At 43.7% G+C, this 20,642-nt stretch overlaps 1 long non-coding RNA gene across 2 annotated transcripts; it reads left to right on the plus strand.

Moving 5' to 3' along the window:
• Positions 1 to 3,456: 3,456 nt before the first annotated feature.
• On the plus strand, positions 3,457 to 19,966 carry LOC118905612. Of its 2 annotated transcripts, XR_005022292.1 has the most exons (7): positions 3,457 to 3,546; positions 3,656 to 3,758; positions 4,575 to 4,730; positions 12,560 to 13,507; positions 14,521 to 15,431; positions 18,171 to 18,344; positions 19,692 to 19,966. It is a non-coding gene; the product is annotated as an uncharacterized LOC118905612 (long non-coding RNA). The 2 variants fall into 2 exon arrangements; XR_005022291.1 differs by having other exon boundaries at positions 3,506 to 3,758.
• The last annotated feature ends 676 nt before the right edge of the window (positions 19,967 to 20,642 follow it).

Here is a 20,642-nt window from a genome sequence, read left to right on the forward strand (position 1 = left end):
TGTGTACATATCCATTCCTTAGAATAAGGAATTTATTCCTTAGAATAAATTCCCAGAAGTGGAATTGCTGGGTCAGATGTATCTAAAATATTAAAGAATTTTCATAAGTATGAGTGATATGCCTTCCAAAAACCTAATTAACTCTTAATGGGAAAGAAAATAAAAGGTACTTAGGGGAAATGACAAAGGATGCTTTACTAATTCGATCTGTGTAAATCCCCAAATCTCAAACTGCAAAATTTTGCTCATGTAACATGTCAAAAATTCAAAAAGAAGTTGACAGCCTTGACATCAAATCACAGCTCTTACATGAATGCTGCAAAGAAAATCTTGAGGCCTCAAAGAGAGATCTCTATGATAAACTCTTCTAGGAATGACACATCACTGAGAGATGACAGAAAGACTTAAGTTCTCAAAATCTTCCAACTTACTGCCATTAAAAAACTTCAGCATTTAATGTTGGTTATTGTAATATTCAAAATTATTATAGCATTTTATCATCACATCCCTTTCTTTTTTTAAATAAATTTATTTATTTTATTTTTGGCTGCATTAGGTCTTCATTGCTGCGTGTCGGCTTTCTCTAGTTGCAGCAAGCGGGGGCTACTATTCGTTGCGGTGCGCGGGCTTCTCATTGCAGTGGCTTCTCTTGTTGCAGAGCACAGGCTCTAGGCACGTGGGCTTCAGTAGTTGTGGCTCGCGGGCTCTAGAGCGCAGGCTCAGTAGTTGTGGTGCATGGGCTTAGTTGCTCCATCATGTGGGATCCTCCCGGACCAGGGATGGAACCCATGTCCCCCGCCTTGGCAGGCGGATTCTTAACCACTGCACCACCAGGGAAGTCCCAACATTCCTTTCTTTAAGGAGAAAGTGCTGTAATAGTCTCTGCTGGTGCTGACGTTTCAATGGAGAAAAATAACATTTTTTAATAAGCCCCCAGTCTCCCAAATTGCATATTCAACACTATTAACACCATTCCAAATTTGGAACCTGGGTATTTAGCTGTGGGTGCAACAGGCCTAAGTAAATTAGGAAAAAAGTAATCTTTCAAAATTGATGATTCAAACAATATACATTATTTTTTCTGTATTTGGCAAAATTTCTTTAACGAAAGATAGTGGTATTACCATAAAATATTAAAGCTTAAAACATTATTTAAGAAACAAGTGTCACTGTTGCATTCTGATGACTACAACTGACATCAAAAATTATTTTTGGGTGAGATACAGCATAGTATACAATTCTAGAAATCATAATGAACATAATGTAACTTTTTTCAAAAAGAGCAATCCCCAACAAATTCTTTAAACCATTGTATTCTCATAGATCAGTACTAAATAAGTTTTCCTGGCCACCACAAAATGTCCCCAGAAGCCAAAGGTAAAGGTTCACTACACTTATAGCTCCCTCAACTCCCCTCCCTAAAATACACTTAAAGTTCGGATAAGAAGTCACTCAGAATCCGGACAACTATGGGCGGCCAAACACAATCCAAGTACTTTAAGCATATGCAAAAAAAAGATTTACAGAAAAGATAAATTAAGGGTTCTTTTTGATTTTACAAGAGAATCCACAGAAGCTTTCGCAATTTTAAAGGGTGTTTAAAGGGCTTACACTTTTCCTAATTACTGAATAAAAGAGAGAGGTATTTCTATTTTCCAACTCCCTAATAGGAACAAAATTTTCAGTATTCGACAATCTCCAACATGCCCTCATTTTTAAAAATCCACAATCTGAATCTCGGAAGGAGGCAGTCTAAATTCCAGCACCTTTTTCTCAAGATAGCAATCCCTTTTCCTCATCCTTACGGGCTAAGAAATAAGCATTCCTTTTTGATTCAAACTAACCCACGGGGGCTTGGAAAAGGGCAAAGCCGACTGAAACAATGCCACCAGAACTTGGACCCGGAAACCAGCGCCGAGAAGCATGACACGCGTTCTGCAAAATGTGTTTCATTCTCTTCACTCCCGGCCCCCATCAACTCGCAACAAAAGCCACAGAGATTGGGAGAGGGCAGTACAGTACTGGTATTGGATTGTCAGAGCAATTCACTTAATTGCTGTAAGGACCGGAGACAGACTCAGGCCACAAAGGTGAAAAGAAAGAGCCGATGCTGCTACGAAGTGCCCCCCAGACTGAGACTTGAGCAGTGTCGTAACAGGTGTGCAGCTCGGCTTCCTGGGGACTCTTGGAACACGCAGACCGCTGCGATCAACAGCCCGGCGGCCGTCCGCTCCTGGGGGACAGACCCGAGTCCGCAGCCGAGGGGGGCTGCGAGGCGCTGCCTATTTCCCTCCGCTATCCAGTGGGAGCCGGGAGGGGGCGCACGCTCTTTTTACCCCATTCCAAAATCTGGAGCCTGGGTATGCGGTTGCGGGTGAAAACAAGCCTAAGCAAACTGGGGGGGGGGGGGGAATCCCTCAAAAATGATGGCTCCAAAAAAAAAAAAAAGATTGATGACTCAAAACGGTACGCAGGGTTTCTTTCTTTTCTTTTTCTGCACTTTGAGACGCATGGTTTCTTTCCTTTGTTGTTTTGTACTTTGAGAAATTCCTTTAATGAAAGAAACGTATTACTCTAAAAAAAGAAAGCTCAAAACGTGTTACTTAGAAAACAAAAGTGTCAGTGTTGCCTTTAAACGACTACCTTGATATCAAACACTATTTTTGGCTGAAATACAGCATATTATGCAATTCTACGGTGTAAATTTTTAAAAGAGAAATCTTTAGAAAGAGCTTGAGTTCATCCGAGCTATTTCATTGACTTCAAGCGAAACTTAGGCTCTCTGGCGACCCCTCCTCACCCCACCCCGACCCCAATACCCCGCAGTGCAACGATTATTTACATAATCGGGATCTCCTAAGACCCGCCCGGGCAGCGCCGTGTCCACGGAGCCTGTCCAGATCCGAGAAGAGTTACTGGGACAGCGAAGTCGAGTGACAAGTGCCAGTGAGGCGTTCCACTGCTAGCCGACCGGCTGGGCGCCTCCGCAAACACAACTTGCTTAGCGCTAAAGACGAGACGACTGGAGAGTGACAGTCACCGGGTGGAGTGGGGTGCGGGGTCCAAACCCCGCGACGCGACAATGCCTTGGCTCGGACCCTGCCGGCCCGCCCGCCCCTGCCTACCCACCCACTGCCAATTGCCCGGGAGCACAGAAAGGGGCGGGGAGCCCAGGAAGCGCTCACCGCTTCAGCGAGTCCGCAACCGGCGGCGCCGCGGCAGTCGCGGAGACGTAGCTCGGCGCCGCGGCCCCAGCTGCCGCCCGGGTTGTAGCCCCGGCAGGAACGCGGTGCCTGAGCATTGCCGGAGGCGCTCCTGCAGCATCCGCGCAGTTCTCCGCGCTCCGCGCACACCGCCCCTTCGGCCCCGGGGCGAGGGAACCGCGCGGCGGGGCCGCTCACCCCCGAGGGCGGCCAATGGGCGCGGAGCGCAGGAACCCAGGGGCGGGCCGGAGCGGACCAGGCTTCCCAGCGACGCCGCGGGCTCCGAGGTCCTCCCCCGCCGACCAAGAGGCGTCCGGGTCTCCACTTGACCCGGCGTGGAATAGTGGGTTTCAGATCTGTGAATGTCTAAGAAGTGCGGGACACGTTTCTGATCTTGCGGGGTCTCTTTCTTTCCCTTTTTAGACAAACATTTCTTCGTGTGCTGTTTATAGAACACCTATCGAGGCCCAGCTCCAGTGCTTGCGGACGCATGACAATGGGAAACAGCCCCTACTTTAGAGGGTCTCCCAGACAGTCGGGTGCAGAAGGAAACAGGTAACTAGGGGAGCCCGCATGGGGTGCATTCCAATATCAAAAGTCACGTTTTGCAATGGAGGAGAGGAGAGCATGGGGGAGATTTAGGCCAGGTGAGAGCTAAAGGGCATGATACCCTGGAATTCTAGTGGCCATGATTCACAGTGGAGAACAGTCCACGCATCATTTTCTTTTTCTTTATTCCTTAAAGACAACTAGATAGCATATGTGACAGTTAATTTTTCAATAGCGTCAAAAATATATGATATGCAATGAAAGGAAATTTCCATCATCCACTGCCCCTGGTTTTCTTACCTCTGAGGCTACCACTGTTAACAAATTTCCTGCATATCTTTTCAGAGAGACTCTGTGCTATATATATATATATATCCTCATTACTCTTCCCTCAGTCTCCTCTCTCCCTCTCTCTCTCTCTCTCTCACACACACACACACACACACACACACTGTACTCTACACAGTTTTGCCACCTTGCTTTTTCTTCACTTACCACTGTATCTTGGACAACTTTCATTGTTTTTAATGATTGCACAGTATTCCATCAAATTGTTGTTTCTCCTACAGCAATTTATCAGGGCACCTGTTTCACCACATCTCTTTGTACAGTATTTATCAAACTTAATTTTTTGAAATTTCCTTTCTGTAAACATTCTGTTTGTATCCTTTGCCCATTTTTCTATTCAATAATGTTAGTCTTTTTTCTTAATTGTTGGAAATATATATATTTGGAGATAGGGCCTTTAGAGAGGTAACTAAGGTGACATGAGGTCATGAGGGTGGGGACCTAACCTACTATGCCTGGTGTCCTTGTAAAAAGAGGAGGAGACACCAGGGATATGCATGTACACAGAAAAGGTCATGTGAGGACACAGCAAGAATGTGACCATTTCCAAGCCAAGGAGAGAGACTACAGGATAAACCAAACCTGCTGATACCTTGTTCTGGGACTTCCAGCCTCCAGAACTGTGAGAAAGTAAGTTTCTGTTGTTTCAGCCACCCTGTCTGTGATATTTTGTTTTGGCAGCCCTAGTAAACTAATACAGCAAGAATGAGGAGAAACTAGAACCCTTTTATTTATTTATTTTTTTAATTTATTATTTTTTTTACACATACTGGATTTGATTTTTTTTTTTTTTTTGGGGCTGCGTTGGGTCTTCGTTGCTGTGCGCGGGCTTTCTCTAGTTGTGGTGAGCGGGGGCTACTCTTCGCAGCGGTGCACAGTCTTCTCATTGCGGTGGCTTCTCCTGTTGCAGAGCACGGGCTCTAGGCGCACGGGCTACAGTAGTCTTGGTACGTGGGCTCAGTAGTTGTGGCTCACGGGTTTTAGAGCACAGGCTCAGTAGTTGTGGCGCATGGGCTTAGTTGCTCCGCAGCATGTGGGATCTTCCCAGACCAGTGCTTGAACCCGTGTCCCCTGCATTGGCAGGCGGATTCTTAACCACTGTACCACCAGGGAAGTTCCCTAGAACCCTTTTACACTGCTGGTGGGAATGTAAAATGGTGCATCCACTTTGGAAAACAGTCAAAGAGTTAAACATAGAGTTACCAGCAATTGCACTTCTGCATATATACTCCCAAATAAATGTACGCACAAAAACTTGTACATGAATGTTTATAGCAACATTATTCATAGTAGACAAAAAGTAGAGACAACCCACATGCCTGTCAATTGGTGAATGGATAAAGAAATATGATATATTCATGTTATGGAATATTATTCTTCAATAAATGAAGGAGTAATACATGCTACAACATGGAAACACCTTGAGAACATTAAGTGAAAGAAGCCAGTCACTAAGGATCACATATTATATGATTCCATTTATATGAAATATCCAAAAATAGGCAAATCTATAGAAACAGAAAGATTAATGGTTGCCCAGGGCTGGAGGTGGATGAAGGGATTGGGGGTAATGACCAGAGGTACAGGGTTTCTTTGTGGGGTAATGAAATGTTCTAAAATTTATTGTGGTGATGGTTTCATAGTTCTATTTGAATATACTAAAATTCATTGAATTATATACTTTGAATGGATGAATTATACAGTATGTGAATTATATCTCAAAAAAAGTGTTAAAAACAGAACCAATACACAGACTTCACTAAACAAGAGGTCACAGTATGTGACCAAATATTTCATACATGAAGAAACTCAGAGAAGTTAATCTTGGGGAAATGATTAACCTTACTGCAAGGCTAATTGAAAATACAAAGGAGAATATTGGCAGAGCTAAGAAAAATGGCTAAACTCCTAAACTGATAAAATTATTTACTAGGACAACTGTCTTTGAAAGTACTGAGGCAAAACACAAGACCTATGAAATTATTCGTATTTGTTCCATAATCCGCATTTGGGGATACCTCAAAATAATCCAAATGAGAAAAATCAATTTTCACTAAATGTTTATAGCAATACTATTCATGATGCAAAACAAAATAAAACTGGAAATAACTCAAATACATGATAATTGGAAGGGTGTTTAGTAAAGTAGCAAACATGGACTGCATTAATGAATGGGAAAAAGTACATCCAAAATAATGAGAAAGTAGAATACAAATTAGTTTCTAAACTCTAATGACTGTACATAAATACATGTACACTGTTGAGTATAAAGAGGAGGAAATTTAGTAATAAATGGGACCAGAATTCTTCTTAGGAAAAAAAAAAACAACTGTGTTTGGGAAAATATCCTCATAAGCTGTTTCTGGTATAAGGTGAGACTCTGAAAACATGGGTATGAGCAGAAGCCCTAGCAACACAAGAAAAGCTGCTCTGCCTGGAAACACGGGGGGAATTTATTTTTGCTCCTGTGAGAGAGCGAGAGAGGAGGGAGAAGAGATGGGCCAAGCAAGGGAGGGATGGGAGAGAGGATTTGAGAGGAGGAAAAGTCTGGGTTGCTGCATTGACTAAAGGTTGGTGGGAAGTCTCTGGTGACTGGGTGGGAAATGGGACTTTTAAAGGAATAGGAGTGTCTAATATATAAATTTTAAGTTGTTTTCTCAAATCTGAAAACCTCACTAAAGCTCTGTGTGAGTGGAGTTTTGTAGAAACTGAGGAAGAGACTGAAGTTGAGGCAGTTGGAATAGTGAAAGGACAGCACCGTTGGATACAGGGGCTCAGGGCCAGGGAAGATAGAAGAAAGTGAGTCTCTCAGAAATTATCGGTAATCTTGGGAATGGCTCTACATGCCCAGATTGGATGTTCGGGAAGACCTTATTTAGATTACAGAGGGAAGGGAAGCTCTACCTGACATGTGCCTTACATAAGGATGAGAAGATAACATGAAGTAAATGTAGGTGTTTTACGTTTAGGAGAGGCTTAAATATATGAATTTAAAAAGAAAAAAATTCTCGTCTGTTCTAACAATATTGATCCCCATCCACTGACTAAAACAGAACGAATGGATCATGGCTAAGCCCCTGCCACAGCAAAATCCAGTGGAAGTGATGTTCAGGTACACTGTGGATAATGGCTGGGGGGAATGGAAATGAATAGGTAAGATGGAAAAATTAACATCCATTCTCTCTTGGCAGCAGGGCTGGAAGGAATGTAGTTGGGCTGTCCAATTTTAGAAAAATTGTTCTGTGTGTTTGTTGAAGTGTTATTAGAGCAAAAACGTGAACAAATGTTCAAGAACTGGTCTGTGAGAAAAGTTCACAGAGAAAAGAATTAATATTGTAAATGACTCTCAGTGGGCACATCAAAGTTCTTAATTGCCCAACTTCAGAATTCATCGTTTCCACTGACTTAGCCAGAGGAGGGTTACTAACCAGCCCAAACTGACAGATAGATGGCAGGTCTGTGGCACAAGGCCTAGAGGTGATTTTGCCAAGGTTATAGAGCAAGCCAGAGGGTGAGCTGAAAATAGAACTGTACCTCACGCTCCCATGCAGGCTATATGATAACTTGTGTACTGTCAGCAAAGAGTTAAGGAATGAATGTCCTGGAGAGGTGAGCATAGTTTTATGGCTAAAGGAGTCTTGCTCAGCAATTGCAAATGTAACTTGACAACGGTGAATGACCTACCTAATCCTATAAACAGTAACAACCTGAGCACTTAAGCAAAAGTTGCAGAAAAAAAAAAATATTTTCTCTCTGACGACTGCAGAATTTTTTAAATGCACAGCTCCACTATCAGGAAGCCGCTACTTGTACAATGCTTAAACTGCAGAGACCGTCACCTTTGGTCCTCCTCCTCTCAAGACTAAGCTTCCAAATAACGACTCTCAACACTGTAATACCAGCAAGCTTACAGGATCTCGCGGAAGTGTGTAAATGTTTTCATAAGCGTAGGATTTTCTGGAGACAGATAACTTTCTGTAAGTTTCCTTACTGAATTAACAGAACTGGAAATTAGAATGGCACAGTCAGATAGTTAGAGCTCCAGGGCTTAGCCGTTAAATTTATGTCTCTAGGTACTCAGGCCATGGAGGAATTGCTCAGCTAGCTGCTATGCTCATATTTTTAGGCAAACAACAAAAGCTAGTACCACTGGTTAGGTGACTGTTCTCTAGGGTAGATTCTTTTTTTTTTTTTTTTTTTCCCACACACACACACTGTATTTTATTTTTACAAGAGATAAGTAGACTGACACCAAGCATTGTACGTGGATGACCACAACAAAAGCAACAATGATTGCAATTACCAAACATGAAACACACTCATACTATGTCATAATATTGACATTCAATCCAGTAATCCTCCACTGTAACAGCTGCTTTACTTTGCAGTGAAAATTGATTTGTATATTCTTTGCCTCTGAGTCCTTGTGGGCTTTTTTTTTAAATTCTGACAGAAAGTCACAAAAATTATACTCATCCTCATCAGTTCACTCAGTCCCATGTAATTAATTTTTTTTTCATCTTGATCTTTTGTTAGCACTTTTATGAGTTCATCAGTTTTTCATTAGAGTTCTGAAAATGCTTATTCATTCAGTTCAGCAGTACAGTCAGTTACCAGAAACCTGTACTTGTCAGAGTCTTTTCCATGAATTTCTTGAAGATGAAAGCCTTTTATAGGAACATATTTGCAAAAACTAGGGTAGATTCCTATATTGCACGGATCTATTCAACAGAATAACTTCAAAAATTTATGTTTCAGGTGTGTTGTTAATCCCATTCCCACTTTTCAGAAAGAGTTCTTTGTGATGATTGCTGTGTAAAGTGGGTTAATACTTTCGGTCCAGCTCTAAGTGCAGATGTCACAAACAGTCCCAGACTATGGATTTCTTGACTGCTAGTTTCTTCCCCTTCATATAAGAGGCTGCACTATTACTGCTTCTACTCAGTTCTTCAGTTGTGCCTTCTACAAGACCCTGACCAGAAGAAACATAAAATCGAAGTGTACAGTAGAAGAAAGGAAGTGATAGGTCCAGCAACTATTTCTCAGAGAGCTCTCACTTAACTGGTAAGCGTGGCGGAAGCCACTCCCCTTTCAATAGCATAGCATCATATTTGAAAGCATCTTACAGAGGCTCCATGAAAAGCAGGAACAATGGAACTACATGGATAAAATATATATCAAAATATCCACCAATAAAATCAGGGTTATTAGAAATGTTACCTTTTGCAGGCAATATTTTATTAATATGTTAATAACTCAGTTATTGTGAGGTGAAGAAATAATCCAAACATTCAGATTTGCATGAAGTTTTTTGCTCCTTCTGCCTCTTTTAGCATAAATATTTTGGCTGCTACCATTTTTTCCCCTTTTAAGCAGCACAGTGACATAGGTTAGGACATTTCTGAGTTAAATACATATAAATACACAGGTTAAGTACATTTGGGGTGGGAAGTAGATGCAGCTTAATTCAGAATGCCTTTTGAGCATTCTTAGCCATTCTGTCTAAATTCTGGCAATATTCAGGATTTGCCTCTGTTCACCAAAACATAGGCTATGTTTCACAAAGAAGGTAAAAAATGTGAGAAACTCCAAGGGGTCAGCAGTGTGTCTGGGATGCTCCTCTGCTCATTTCCTCTCCTCCCTTCCCACTTGGACCTCTGTTTTACAGTCCTGTTTTATCTTGAACCTTGGTTCAGCAATTTCTGTCTGCACAGTTCCAACATATGGACTATTTTAATTGATTCATGTATTCATCCATCCATCTATTCACCAACAGTTTTGTCACTTTAAGGAACATAAGCATTCCCTGCCCTTAATAAGGCTTCAGTTGAATAAGGGAGATAGCCAAGTGACAAGGTAAGAATATATGAAATGGACCGAACAAGCTCCCCCCTGCTGCAGCAGGGGCCCCAATAAAGCCTTGCCTGAATTTCTTGTCTGGCCTCGGGTCAATTTCTATTGATTGGGGAAGGTCAAGAACCCTGGTCTGTGTCAGATTTATGGCGCCTAATGTGGGGCTGTTGTCCCCTTTTGGGGAGAGGATCTGGGCATCTCCAGGACCACTGAATGCAGCCTCCCCAAGGGTGACAAGTGGCAACCTGAACCTCTTGTTTCAGCATCACCGCATTCAGTAAGTCTGCCTTCCTGGCCCCTGGGGGCCTCAGTACCCTCATTCAGGCAATGCTCTTCCCCTCCCCTTTGTCCTTTTCCCTCTCCTGATATCTCTCTGCTTCTTCTCTCTCGATCCTCTCCTACTTCTGTCCTCTCCTACTTCTGTCCTCTCCTTCCGGGAGAGTGGACATCAGGCAGCTACCGCATCACTCCTCTCAGCTTGTGAGACCATGCTCCCTCTGGCCAGCAATGGCTCACCTTGATGGGTGACAAGCAGAGGTGGGAGAGGCTCGCCTCATACCGTGCAGACCCTGGTCCAGCAGGCTCTCCCTGATAGGAGATTTATGAGAGTGATAGAGGTTTAAACCTCATATCTTGTAGTGGCTGGAAGTCCTATCGTCCCAGTAGCCTCACCTTTATTTTCCTGCTGTCTCTTTCTCTTTTTCAGTCTTATCTGTCCCTCCTCCCTTTACCTCTCCCTTGATCCTTTTTTTAAAAATTTTTATTTATTTTTTATTTTTATTTTTGGCTGCGTTGGGTCTTCGTTGCTGTGCGCGGGCTTTCTCTGGTTGCGGTGAGCAGGGCTACTCTTCGTTGCGGTGCGCGGGCTTCTCATTGCAGTGGCTTCTCTTGTTGCAGAGCACGGGCTCTAGGCACGCGGGCTTCAGTAGTTATGGCATGTGGGCTCAGTAGTTGTGGCTCACGAGCTCTAGAGCACAGGCTCAGCAGTTGTGGCACACGGGCTTAGTTGCTCCGCGGCATGTGGGATCTTCCAGGACCAGGGCTCGAACCCGTGTCCCCTGCACTGGCAGGCGGATTCTTAACCACTGAGCCACCAGGGAAGCCCTCCCTTGATCCTTATACCTGCACTGCCATCCCTTTTATCCTGAAAACTTCTTGTTTGTGTCTTTAAGTTTTTGTCATTGGTATCTTTGTTTTACGTAGTTTTGCCTGTCCACCTGCTTCTGCAAGTCTCTGTCGAAATTGTGGGCATGGTGGAGTATTTAAACCTTGAAATATAAATGCAGCCCACACTGCCTGAAACTCCAACCTTGGGTTACTTGGTGGGATTTTAAAGAACAAACAAAAAAAGACAGGAGCTTGCATTTTTCCCTCCTCTGCTTTTGCAATGTAAATATTGTGCCTGGGTTGGAAGAGCTTTTCTCTCTCTCCTCTGCCTTTGCAGTGTAACTATTCTGCCTGGGCTCTCAGGAACTACCTGATTCATCTGTAGTCCCCCAGACTGAAGAAGAAAAAACAGAGCCATTTTAAATTCAAGCAGGAAAACTATGAGGTCTCTGGTTCTGTCTGTCTTCATATAAAAATTAACTTGTAAATGAGCTGTATTTAATTTGCTTAAAGGAAGTCAAGCACATATACATTCTCAGAAGTATAAAAGAAGCTCACCAGAATACATTTCGGGTTCATGTGATCTGGGAAATACTCAATATTGAATTAATATCTGGTATTAAAGCTAACTTAAGCTTGTGGGTTTAATTAATACAGACCTGTCTTTAGAGCCATCAACATTAAGTATAATACTTTTATTGTACCTAGGGTTACTGAAGTCAGTAAGTGCATATTGTTTTTGTTATGAAATTTGTCAACAGGGAAAATTACCTGATATTATTAACTTATTAAGTAAATGTAACTGGGATAAGAACTTTTTGGTAAACTCTATAGGAATAATTATGTTTTGGAAACGTCCATCTAAAACAATCCCTCCAAATTTTGGTAACTTTAAATTAAGTTAAATGATAGGAAGTCATTGAATATCCAGACCATTTCAAATAAGATAAAATGTTGAGAACTTTAATTGCTAAACAGGTCTAAATTTACCTACTTTTGTCTTCTTGTGAGAGGGAAACTCTTTGGTGACACCTTGAGATGTTCTCTACCAATCTATAGAATGCTAATGAAAAAGACAGTTCATGGTTGCTTAAGGAAAGTAGGATGTGTCAGAAAAGAAGGTATGAGGAATGGAATTATATTTTGTTGAAAGGGAAAAAAAGGTGATTTTGTCCTAAAGCTGGCTGTTTCTAAACGGAAAGAATGAGGGATAAAGTATGGCTACAGAAAGTTATAGAAAGTTGCAGAAAGTTCACAGAAAAGGAACATTGAGAAAAGAATTTTGTATGTGGTCAGGATTTTCTAAGGTTGGATTAAATTTAATTAGGTAAATGGATTTTATTAAGAGTAGGCTGATGCAAGACTGGATTTGGTTTCTCTCTCTCATAAGAGAACAAAGTTTTCCTGGAATGCAGCTTTTGATATCAGATTGTGTGAGTTTCTGTGCCTTTAAGGGATCTGTTTTTATTTTTGAAATCTTTTTTTTTTTTTCACCTTAGCTCAAGGAATAATTCCTTCACAGCGACTTATGATTCTATCTGACCAGGTGTTTTAAAACTTTTTGAGATTTTTGACAGACTTCCCAAATATCAAATTCTAATTGAAATTCTTTTGACTTCCAGTTAAATTTGGGGTGCTTCAAGGGGCCCCTGGAATATCCCAAAGAGAGATCCTAACCTAATTGGGTTCCTTTGGTATGTTAAATTATATGGGAAACATTGTCCAAACTCACTGTTGCCTATGTGAGATGGAATCATCAGGCTCTCCCCAATTTTATCACAGCCACCAAAAAGATAAGGGAAAGGGTTTTGGGTTCTTCTTCTGTCTAGTCTCTCACCTTGCTCTATGTCCAAAAAATCCCCTGTGGGAATACTCCCACCTCTAGGCCCTCAGGTCCTGACCCCCGTGGCATTTTCCATTGCACCCAACTCCAATTCCTCCAGGAGTTCCTTTTTGCACCTCTAGGACCCTCTTCACTCCAGGCCTTGGCAGCCTATACCTTGTTACAGACTACCTATTGGGCTGGCCACTTCCAAGCAGCCCATATCCAAGCAGCCCACATCCTAGGCTTTGTAGATGTTCAGTCTCGAGGAATACACCCCAACACAGGGAAAACTGTTACAGGACATAAGCTTTATAGACAACAGATCCCCCTCAAGGAGAGCCCTGGCAATGCACTAGCACTGGTTCAAATGCCCCCTATCAGGGACCCCTTGCACGAGGGCCTGATGACAAGAGACATCTGATTAGGCAATGGGAGAGTAGAGGATGCTCAAAATCCCATTAGGTAAGAAGGGAATTCGGAGGACACTCTGATCCCCTTCCAACAAAAGCCTCCTGGTAAAATGTCTCTGAGATGCCAGGCTTCACTTCTAGGAGCGCTCTTGGTTGCAGGTTACTCAACACGGGAGGATCCTCTTCTAAGCCAGAAGAAACACCTCTGGAATGTATCCTTAAAAACTGGAAATTTTGGGCTTCCCTGGTGGCGCAGTGGTTGGGAGTCTGCCTGCTAACGCAGGGGACACGGGTTCGCGCCCTGGTCTGGGAAGATCCCACATGCCGCGGAGCAACTGGGCCCGTGAGCCACAACTACTGAGCCTGCGCGTCTGGAGCCTGTGCTCCGCAACAAGAGAGGCCGCGATAGTGAGAGGCCCGCGCACCGCGATGAAGAGTGGCCCCCGCTTGCCACAACTAGAGGAAGCCCTCGCACAGAAACGAAGACCCAACATAGCAATCAATCAATCAATCAATAAATCTTTAAAAAAAATTGGAAATTTTAAAAATAGATGGGCTGAAAAGGGAAAAACTTAAACTCTACTGTCACACTGCCTGGCCTGTATATAAGTTGGGGGATGGAGAAAAATGGCCTGAAAATGGGCCTCTAAATTACAATACCATCTTGCAATTGGATCTTTACTGTCACAGATGGGAAAATGGATTGAGGTTCATTACGTCTAAGCCTTCATGGTCCTTTACCAAAACCCCGCTCTAAGCAGCTCCTGTAATCAAAAGCCTGGGGAATCAGAAAGCACTCTTGACATTTTAGATGATCTCCTTCTAACCTTCCCCAATTCTCAGGGGGGTAAACCAGGTTTCCCCTGCTTCTCTAGAGCTACCTGCTTCTCCAGAGCCTCCTACTTCCCCAGAGGCACCTACTTCTCCCTCTGATGGCTCCCAAACTCCGCCTCCCTGTGTCCCTTTATACCCTCTGTTACCCCAGGGAGGAGAGACTAGTCCCTCCAGGGTAACTTGTAATGGAACTTCCTATCACCCAGGATCGGGAAAATTATGCCCTCTTAGGGAAGTGGCAAATGGTGATGAGACAATCGGGGTACATGTGCTCTTCTCTTTAACTGACTTAGCCCAATGCAAAAAGAGAGTGGGCAGGTTTTCTGAAGACCCCAGTAAGTTTGTTGAAGGGTTTGAGGCCCTAACTCTGGCCTTTGATTTAACTTGGAAGGATGTCCAAATAGTCCTATCTACTTGCTGTACCCCTGAGGAAAAACAGAGAATTTGGGCAGCAGCCCAGGGGCACGGTGACCAGCTTGCCAGGGACCAATCCCAATATTTTGTTATGGGTGGAGATGCAGTCCCAAATCAGAAGCCCTGTTGGAATTATAATTCCTGAGAGGGAACAGAAGTCAGGAAGCACATGATCCAATGTGTATCAGAAGGGATGAGAAAGTGTATCAAAAAGCCAGTTAACTATGAAAAGGTTAAAGGAATGACCCAAGAAAAAAAAGAAAATCCAACCCTCTTTCAGGGGCAGCTTGTGAAGGCTTTTAGAAAATTTACTAACATTGATCCATCCACTCGCAAGGATCAATCCCTGCTGGGACAACATTTTATCAGCCAGTCCGCCCTTGATATTAGGCGGAAACTCCAAAAGTTACAATTAGGCTTCCAAACCCCAATGCGCCAACTCCTAGAGGGCCTTTGGGGTATTTAATAATCGAGATCAAGCCGAGGAGGAAGAGAGAACCCGATGTAAAAACAGGAAGGCCAGCGCTCAAGCTAAACTGATGGCCATAACTGTCAGCCGTGTCTTGCAACCTCAGGACGAACCAAGGGGGCCAAGGAAGTTTAACCATCCGCCTGGAGGTAAAACAGCAAGGGGGAATGCTTCAAATGTAAGTCAACCGGCCACTGGGCCCAAAAGTGCCAAAGGGAACCCCCTGGTCCATGCCCAGTCTGCAAACAAAAAGGTCATTGGAAGTGGGATTGCCCTCAGTCCTGAAGATGAAGGGGGGCTCCCACTCCCGAGACAGCCATGCTGGACGACTGAGGCAGCCCGGGGATTCTGACGGCTCCCCACAACGAGATGTCTATCTCCATCGAGGAGCCCTGGGTGATCCTTGAGAAAGGTGGCAGGTAAGAAAACCAGTTTTTTAATTGATATGGGAGCCACTTACTCTGTCCTGATCTCTCACACTGGGCCTGTTGCCTCCAAAAGTTGTACTGTGACTGGTGTTGATGGAAAGCCTTCCACCCGTTTCTTCACTGGCTCACTTGTCAATCTGAACAGCATTTGATCACACATGGCTTTTTAGTTGTGCCTAAGTGTCCTACCCCACTACTGAGAGAGAGCTTCTGGGCTGCCTCGGAGCCATATTATGATTAGGAGGTCCTGAGCCACCCTTTTTCTTGATTCTGACTAAGACAAATCAGCTGGAAGAACAAGGTCCTATTAACAGCCATATTCTACACACAGTAAACCCTGCAGTTTGGGACAAAGGAATCCCTGGGAAGGTTATAAACGTCCAACCTGTAAAAATTAGCCTTAAGCCAGAAGTCGCTTATCCTAACAAGAGACAGTACCCCATAAAGTTGGAAGCAAAAAAAGGTTTGCAACCCCTCATAGATAAATTCTAAAAACATGGCCTCCCAGTGCCCTGTCCGTCTCAATGCAATACCCCTATTCTGCCCGTTGTTAAGCCAAATGGGGAATATCGAATGGTACAAGACCTTAGAGCAGTAAATGAGGCTGTGGTCCCTATACATCCCCTTGTGGCCAATCCTTATAATATATTAGTCCAGATTCCTGGAGATGCCGAATGGTTTACTGTGCTTGATCTCAAGGATGCCTTCTTTTGCATACCAGTTCATCCTTCATCTCAGTATCTATTCGCCTTGGAGTGGACTAACGCCCACACAGGCCAAATGCAACAATGTACCTGGACAGTATTGCCTCAGAAGTTTCGAGATAGTCCACACTTGTTCGCCCAGGCCCTAGGAAAAGAACTATGGGAAATACACCTAAAAGAAGGGGCCATTCTGTAGTACGTAGATGATATATTAACATGTAGCCCCTCCATGGAGCCTCAGATCAAAATACCACTGAAGTCCTTAATTTCCTTGAGACCCGGCGTTACAGGATCTCCCAAATAAAGGCACAAATCTCAAAACAACAGGTTAAATATCTGGGATATATTATAAGCCCCGGAAGTCGACAGTTATCTCCAGATAGAAAACAAGCTATATTAGGCCTAAGCACCCCAAAGACAAAAAAAATCTTCGTACTTTCTTAGGTGTGGCAGGATTTTGCAGAATTTGGATTCCAGAATTCGGACTAATGGTTAAGCCTCTATATGAAGCCACTAAAGACCCAGATATAAAACCATTACTTTGGATTGGGGAACAAGAAGAGGCTTTTAATAATATCAAACAGGCCCTCACCAGAGCTCCTGCTCTGGGTGTCCCCAGTTTAAAAAAAACCATTTATCTTGTACGTAGCTGAAAAACAGGAGACAGCCCGAGGGGTCCTTGTACAACAGCTAGGAGAAGCGCCTCAACATATAGGCTATTTTGCCAAACAACTAGATTCTGTGGCCCGAGGTTGGCCTGGCTGCCTCCAGGTGGGAACTGCCACCGTTTTATTAGTGGAAGAAGCTAACAAGCTTACCTTTGGACAGCCACTGGAAGTCCAGACCCCTCATCAAGTACAAGGGATTCTGGAGATTAAAGGCCACCACTGGCTAACTGGAGGCCACCCTACTAGGTACCAGGCTTCACTCCTTGACTCCCCAGAACTAACATTCAAAACTTGCCACACCCTCAACCCAGCTATACTAATGCCGGCGGAAAAGCCCAGAACTAACACATTCCTGCCTTGAAACCCTTGACCATGTTTATGCCGTAGGCCTGATCTAACAGACCAGGCCATAGAAAACCCTGAGGAAGAATGGTTTACTGATGGCATACTGTTATAGAAGCAAAACCTTTGCCACCTAACACTTCAGCCCAGAGGGCTGAGCTAATAGCCCTAACTCGAGCCTTAACCTTAGGGAAAGGAAAATTATAAACATACGTACAGACTGGAAATATGCCTTCGTTGTTTTACATGCCCATGCAGCTATCTGGAAAGAAAAAGGACTTTTAAATCCGAAAAAGTCCCCTGTAAAATATGGGGCTAAGAGTTTACATCCCATAGAAGCGGCTCAAAAACCAAAACTAGTAGCAGTCATTTACTACCACGGACATCAAAAGGAAAATTCTCAAATTACCCAAGAGAACAACAGGGCAGATCGGGAGGTAAAGAAAGCAGCCCTTATGCCCATACCAAGTAGAAACCAACATTGAGAAAATTTGACAGCAAGCCACTTGGCTTCAGCAGACAAGTAACCACCAATTCTTGCTATTCAATATGCGCGGGGAAATTGAAAACTCGCTCTCTAGTTTGTTCTCTTGGATACCACAAGGTGTAAAAAACTTTCTGGCAGGAGGTTTTCATTTTCTTCTAACCCTTTTCTTTTCAGTCATACTGATTTATGCCATATTTCACCTAGTACTCCGTTGTCTTTCCTACTGTTGCAAACCTGTGAGTAAGACTTTTCGGTCCAAGAAGGAGATCTGGGACCAACAGGTCCAGACCATCCATTCGAAAAATTGAGAAACATGTGAAACTTTAGCCCCGAGGTTAACAAAAATATACACCAAGCAGAATGGCTTTTTGGCAGGGGCAACATCGCCCCCTGTCTGGTCAACAGTTAAGGAAGCCCTCCCAAAGTTACCCTGGTTGCTTCCCTTTCTAGGCCCTTTAATAGCTATTGTTGTTCTTCTCCTTTTTAGCCCCTGTTTGTTTAACCTTTTGATTAAGTTCATGTCTTTCAGACTCCAGCAGTTTGAAGTAAGGCTCATGATGGCTCAAGGAGTTCAACCCAGGTCCCTACAGGTCCTTGGAACAGTCAGCAAGGGACTTCTACACCTCCAGGGTAGGCTAGGGTCTGTGGCCCCTGCCAGCAGGAAGAAGTTTCAGAAGAGACCTTCAGCCTTTACCCCTTAAGAGTAAGTGTGACGGGAGTAAGTGTGACGCAGACCTACTAGAGAATGGACTTGAGGATATGGGGAGGGGGAAGGGTAAGCTGTGACAAAGTGAGAGAGTGGCATGGACATATATACACTACCAAACGTAAAATAGATAGCTAGTGGGAAGCAGCCGCATAGCACAGGGAGATCAGCTCGGTGCTTTGTGACCACCTAGAGGGGTGGGATAGGGAGGGTGGGAGGGAGGGAGACGCAAGGGGGAAGAGATATGGGAACATATGTATATGTATAACTGATTCACTTTGTTATAAAGCAGAAACTAACACACCACTGTAAAGCAATTATACTCCAATAAAGATGTTAAAAAAAAAAAAAAGAGTAAGTGTGTAGGGACTTCCCTGGTGGTCCAGTGGTTAAGATTCCACGCTCCCAATGCAGGGGGCCCGGGTTCGATCCCTGGTCAGGGAGCTAGATCACCCATGCCGCAACGAAGACCCGGTGCAGCCAAATAATAAATAAATCAATAGATAAATAAATAAATATTTTTTTAAAAAAGAATAAGCGTGTAGAGCCTCTCAGCAGGGAGTGAGACAGGCTGGGACCCAGGACCCTTTGCTGCAGTGCTGCAATGCTTGCACGTGCTGTCCTCCAGCAACAGAATACAAAGAAACTGTATGGGACTAAAAACAACTGCATGCATGTGCAGTTGGAGCAAATTCTGGACAAAAGATACAAAGAGATCAAAAACCCAACTACCGCTTTTGAAGAGCCAGGAGAAAAAGCAGGGTGCTCGGCGTGCCCCCTGCACACAACACCACCTAAGAGGTGGGCAAAACACCTAAGCCACCCCTCCGGCCTGACCCCTGGACACACCCCTACCCTCACCCCATGTAAGGAATAAGCTCACCCCCCCACCCCACCCCCGCCTCAGGGAGCGAGCAAGCAAGGGAACCTGTTGTTTGTTCTCGCTCCCCGCTGCTGCAGCAGGGGCCCCAATAAAGACTTGCCTGAAAAGAAGAAAAAAAAAAAAAGAATATGTGAAATAAGTGCTAGAGGTAAGCTGTGGGGTCAGAAAGACTTAAGTTCACATCCAGCTCTGCCATTTACTAACTGAGTGACCTTGATTATTGTTATTGAACCTCACTGAGTTTCAGGTGCATTATCTGGGAAAATGAGTGAGGCAGCTATCTTTGAAGATGGCCCTCAATGACCCTGCTATTCATGCCCTTGTGTATCTGCTTCTCTTGAATGAAGGCTGGACCTAGTGACTTGCTTCTAACAAACAGAATACTGCAAATTTTTTTTCCATGATGGGGATTCAAAAAACAGACTTTCATCTTACTGGATTTTTCTCTATTGCCTCCTTAGCTTACATGCTTTAATGAAGCCAAGCTTCCATGTCAGTGAGCCCCATGTGGCAGAGAACTAAGGGAGGCCTCCAGCCAAAAGCCAGTGAGGAACTAAATCCAGCCAACAACCATGTGAGTCAGCCTGGAAGCAAATCATTTCCCTCTTGAGGCTTGTGATGACCGTAGCCCCATTTGATACCTTGACTACAGCCTGTGAAGCAGAGGACTCAGTTAAGCCAGCCCAGACTCCTGACCCACAGAAACTATGAGACAATAAATAAGAAAGAGACTGGGGAAGGAGCATAAGCACCCTTCATTCTGGGCAGCTTCTGAGAAGGGCAGCTGAGGACCTATATCACCTTAAGCCCGTGAAATTTGGGTTATAGATGTCTTAAAGGACGAGCAGAGTTCTGACAGGCAAAGAAAGGGAAACAGACATTCTACACTGAGAGAACAGCACAAGGAAAAATTCAGAGCTCTGAACATAAATCATTTCTTTAGGGGAAGGCAAGTCGTCTTGTGTGACAGGACAGGAGTACAAACTAGTTAATACTTCCTACTCTGATTCTGATTTAGTCCCTAGAGCAATGATTCTCAAACTTTTTGTGTCAGTTTCCCTTTACACTCAAAAATTATTGGTGACCTTGGGGACTTCCCCAGCAGTCCAGTGGTTAAGACTCCGGCTTCCACTGCAGGGGGTGCGGGTTCGATCCCTGGTCAGGGAACTAAGATCCTGCATGCCGCACGGCGCGGCTAAAAAAAAAAAAAAAAATTATTGGTGACCTCAAAGAACTTTTGTCTATGTGGATGACATCTTTTGAATATTTACTGTATTAGAAATTTAAATGGATAAATTTTTAAATGTTTAGTTTGAAATTATCTAAAATAACAATAAAAATATGTTAACATAAGTAGCATATTTTTATGAAAATTGTATTTTCCACAACACGACAAAAATAAGTGAGAAGGG

This window comes from Balaenoptera musculus, chromosome 13 (genome assembly GCF_009873245.2).
Source record: "Balaenoptera musculus isolate JJ_BM4_2016_0621 chromosome 13, mBalMus1.pri.v3, whole genome shotgun sequence".
In the NCBI taxonomy this organism is placed as follows: domain Eukaryota; kingdom Metazoa; phylum Chordata; class Mammalia; order Artiodactyla; family Balaenopteridae; genus Balaenoptera; species Balaenoptera musculus.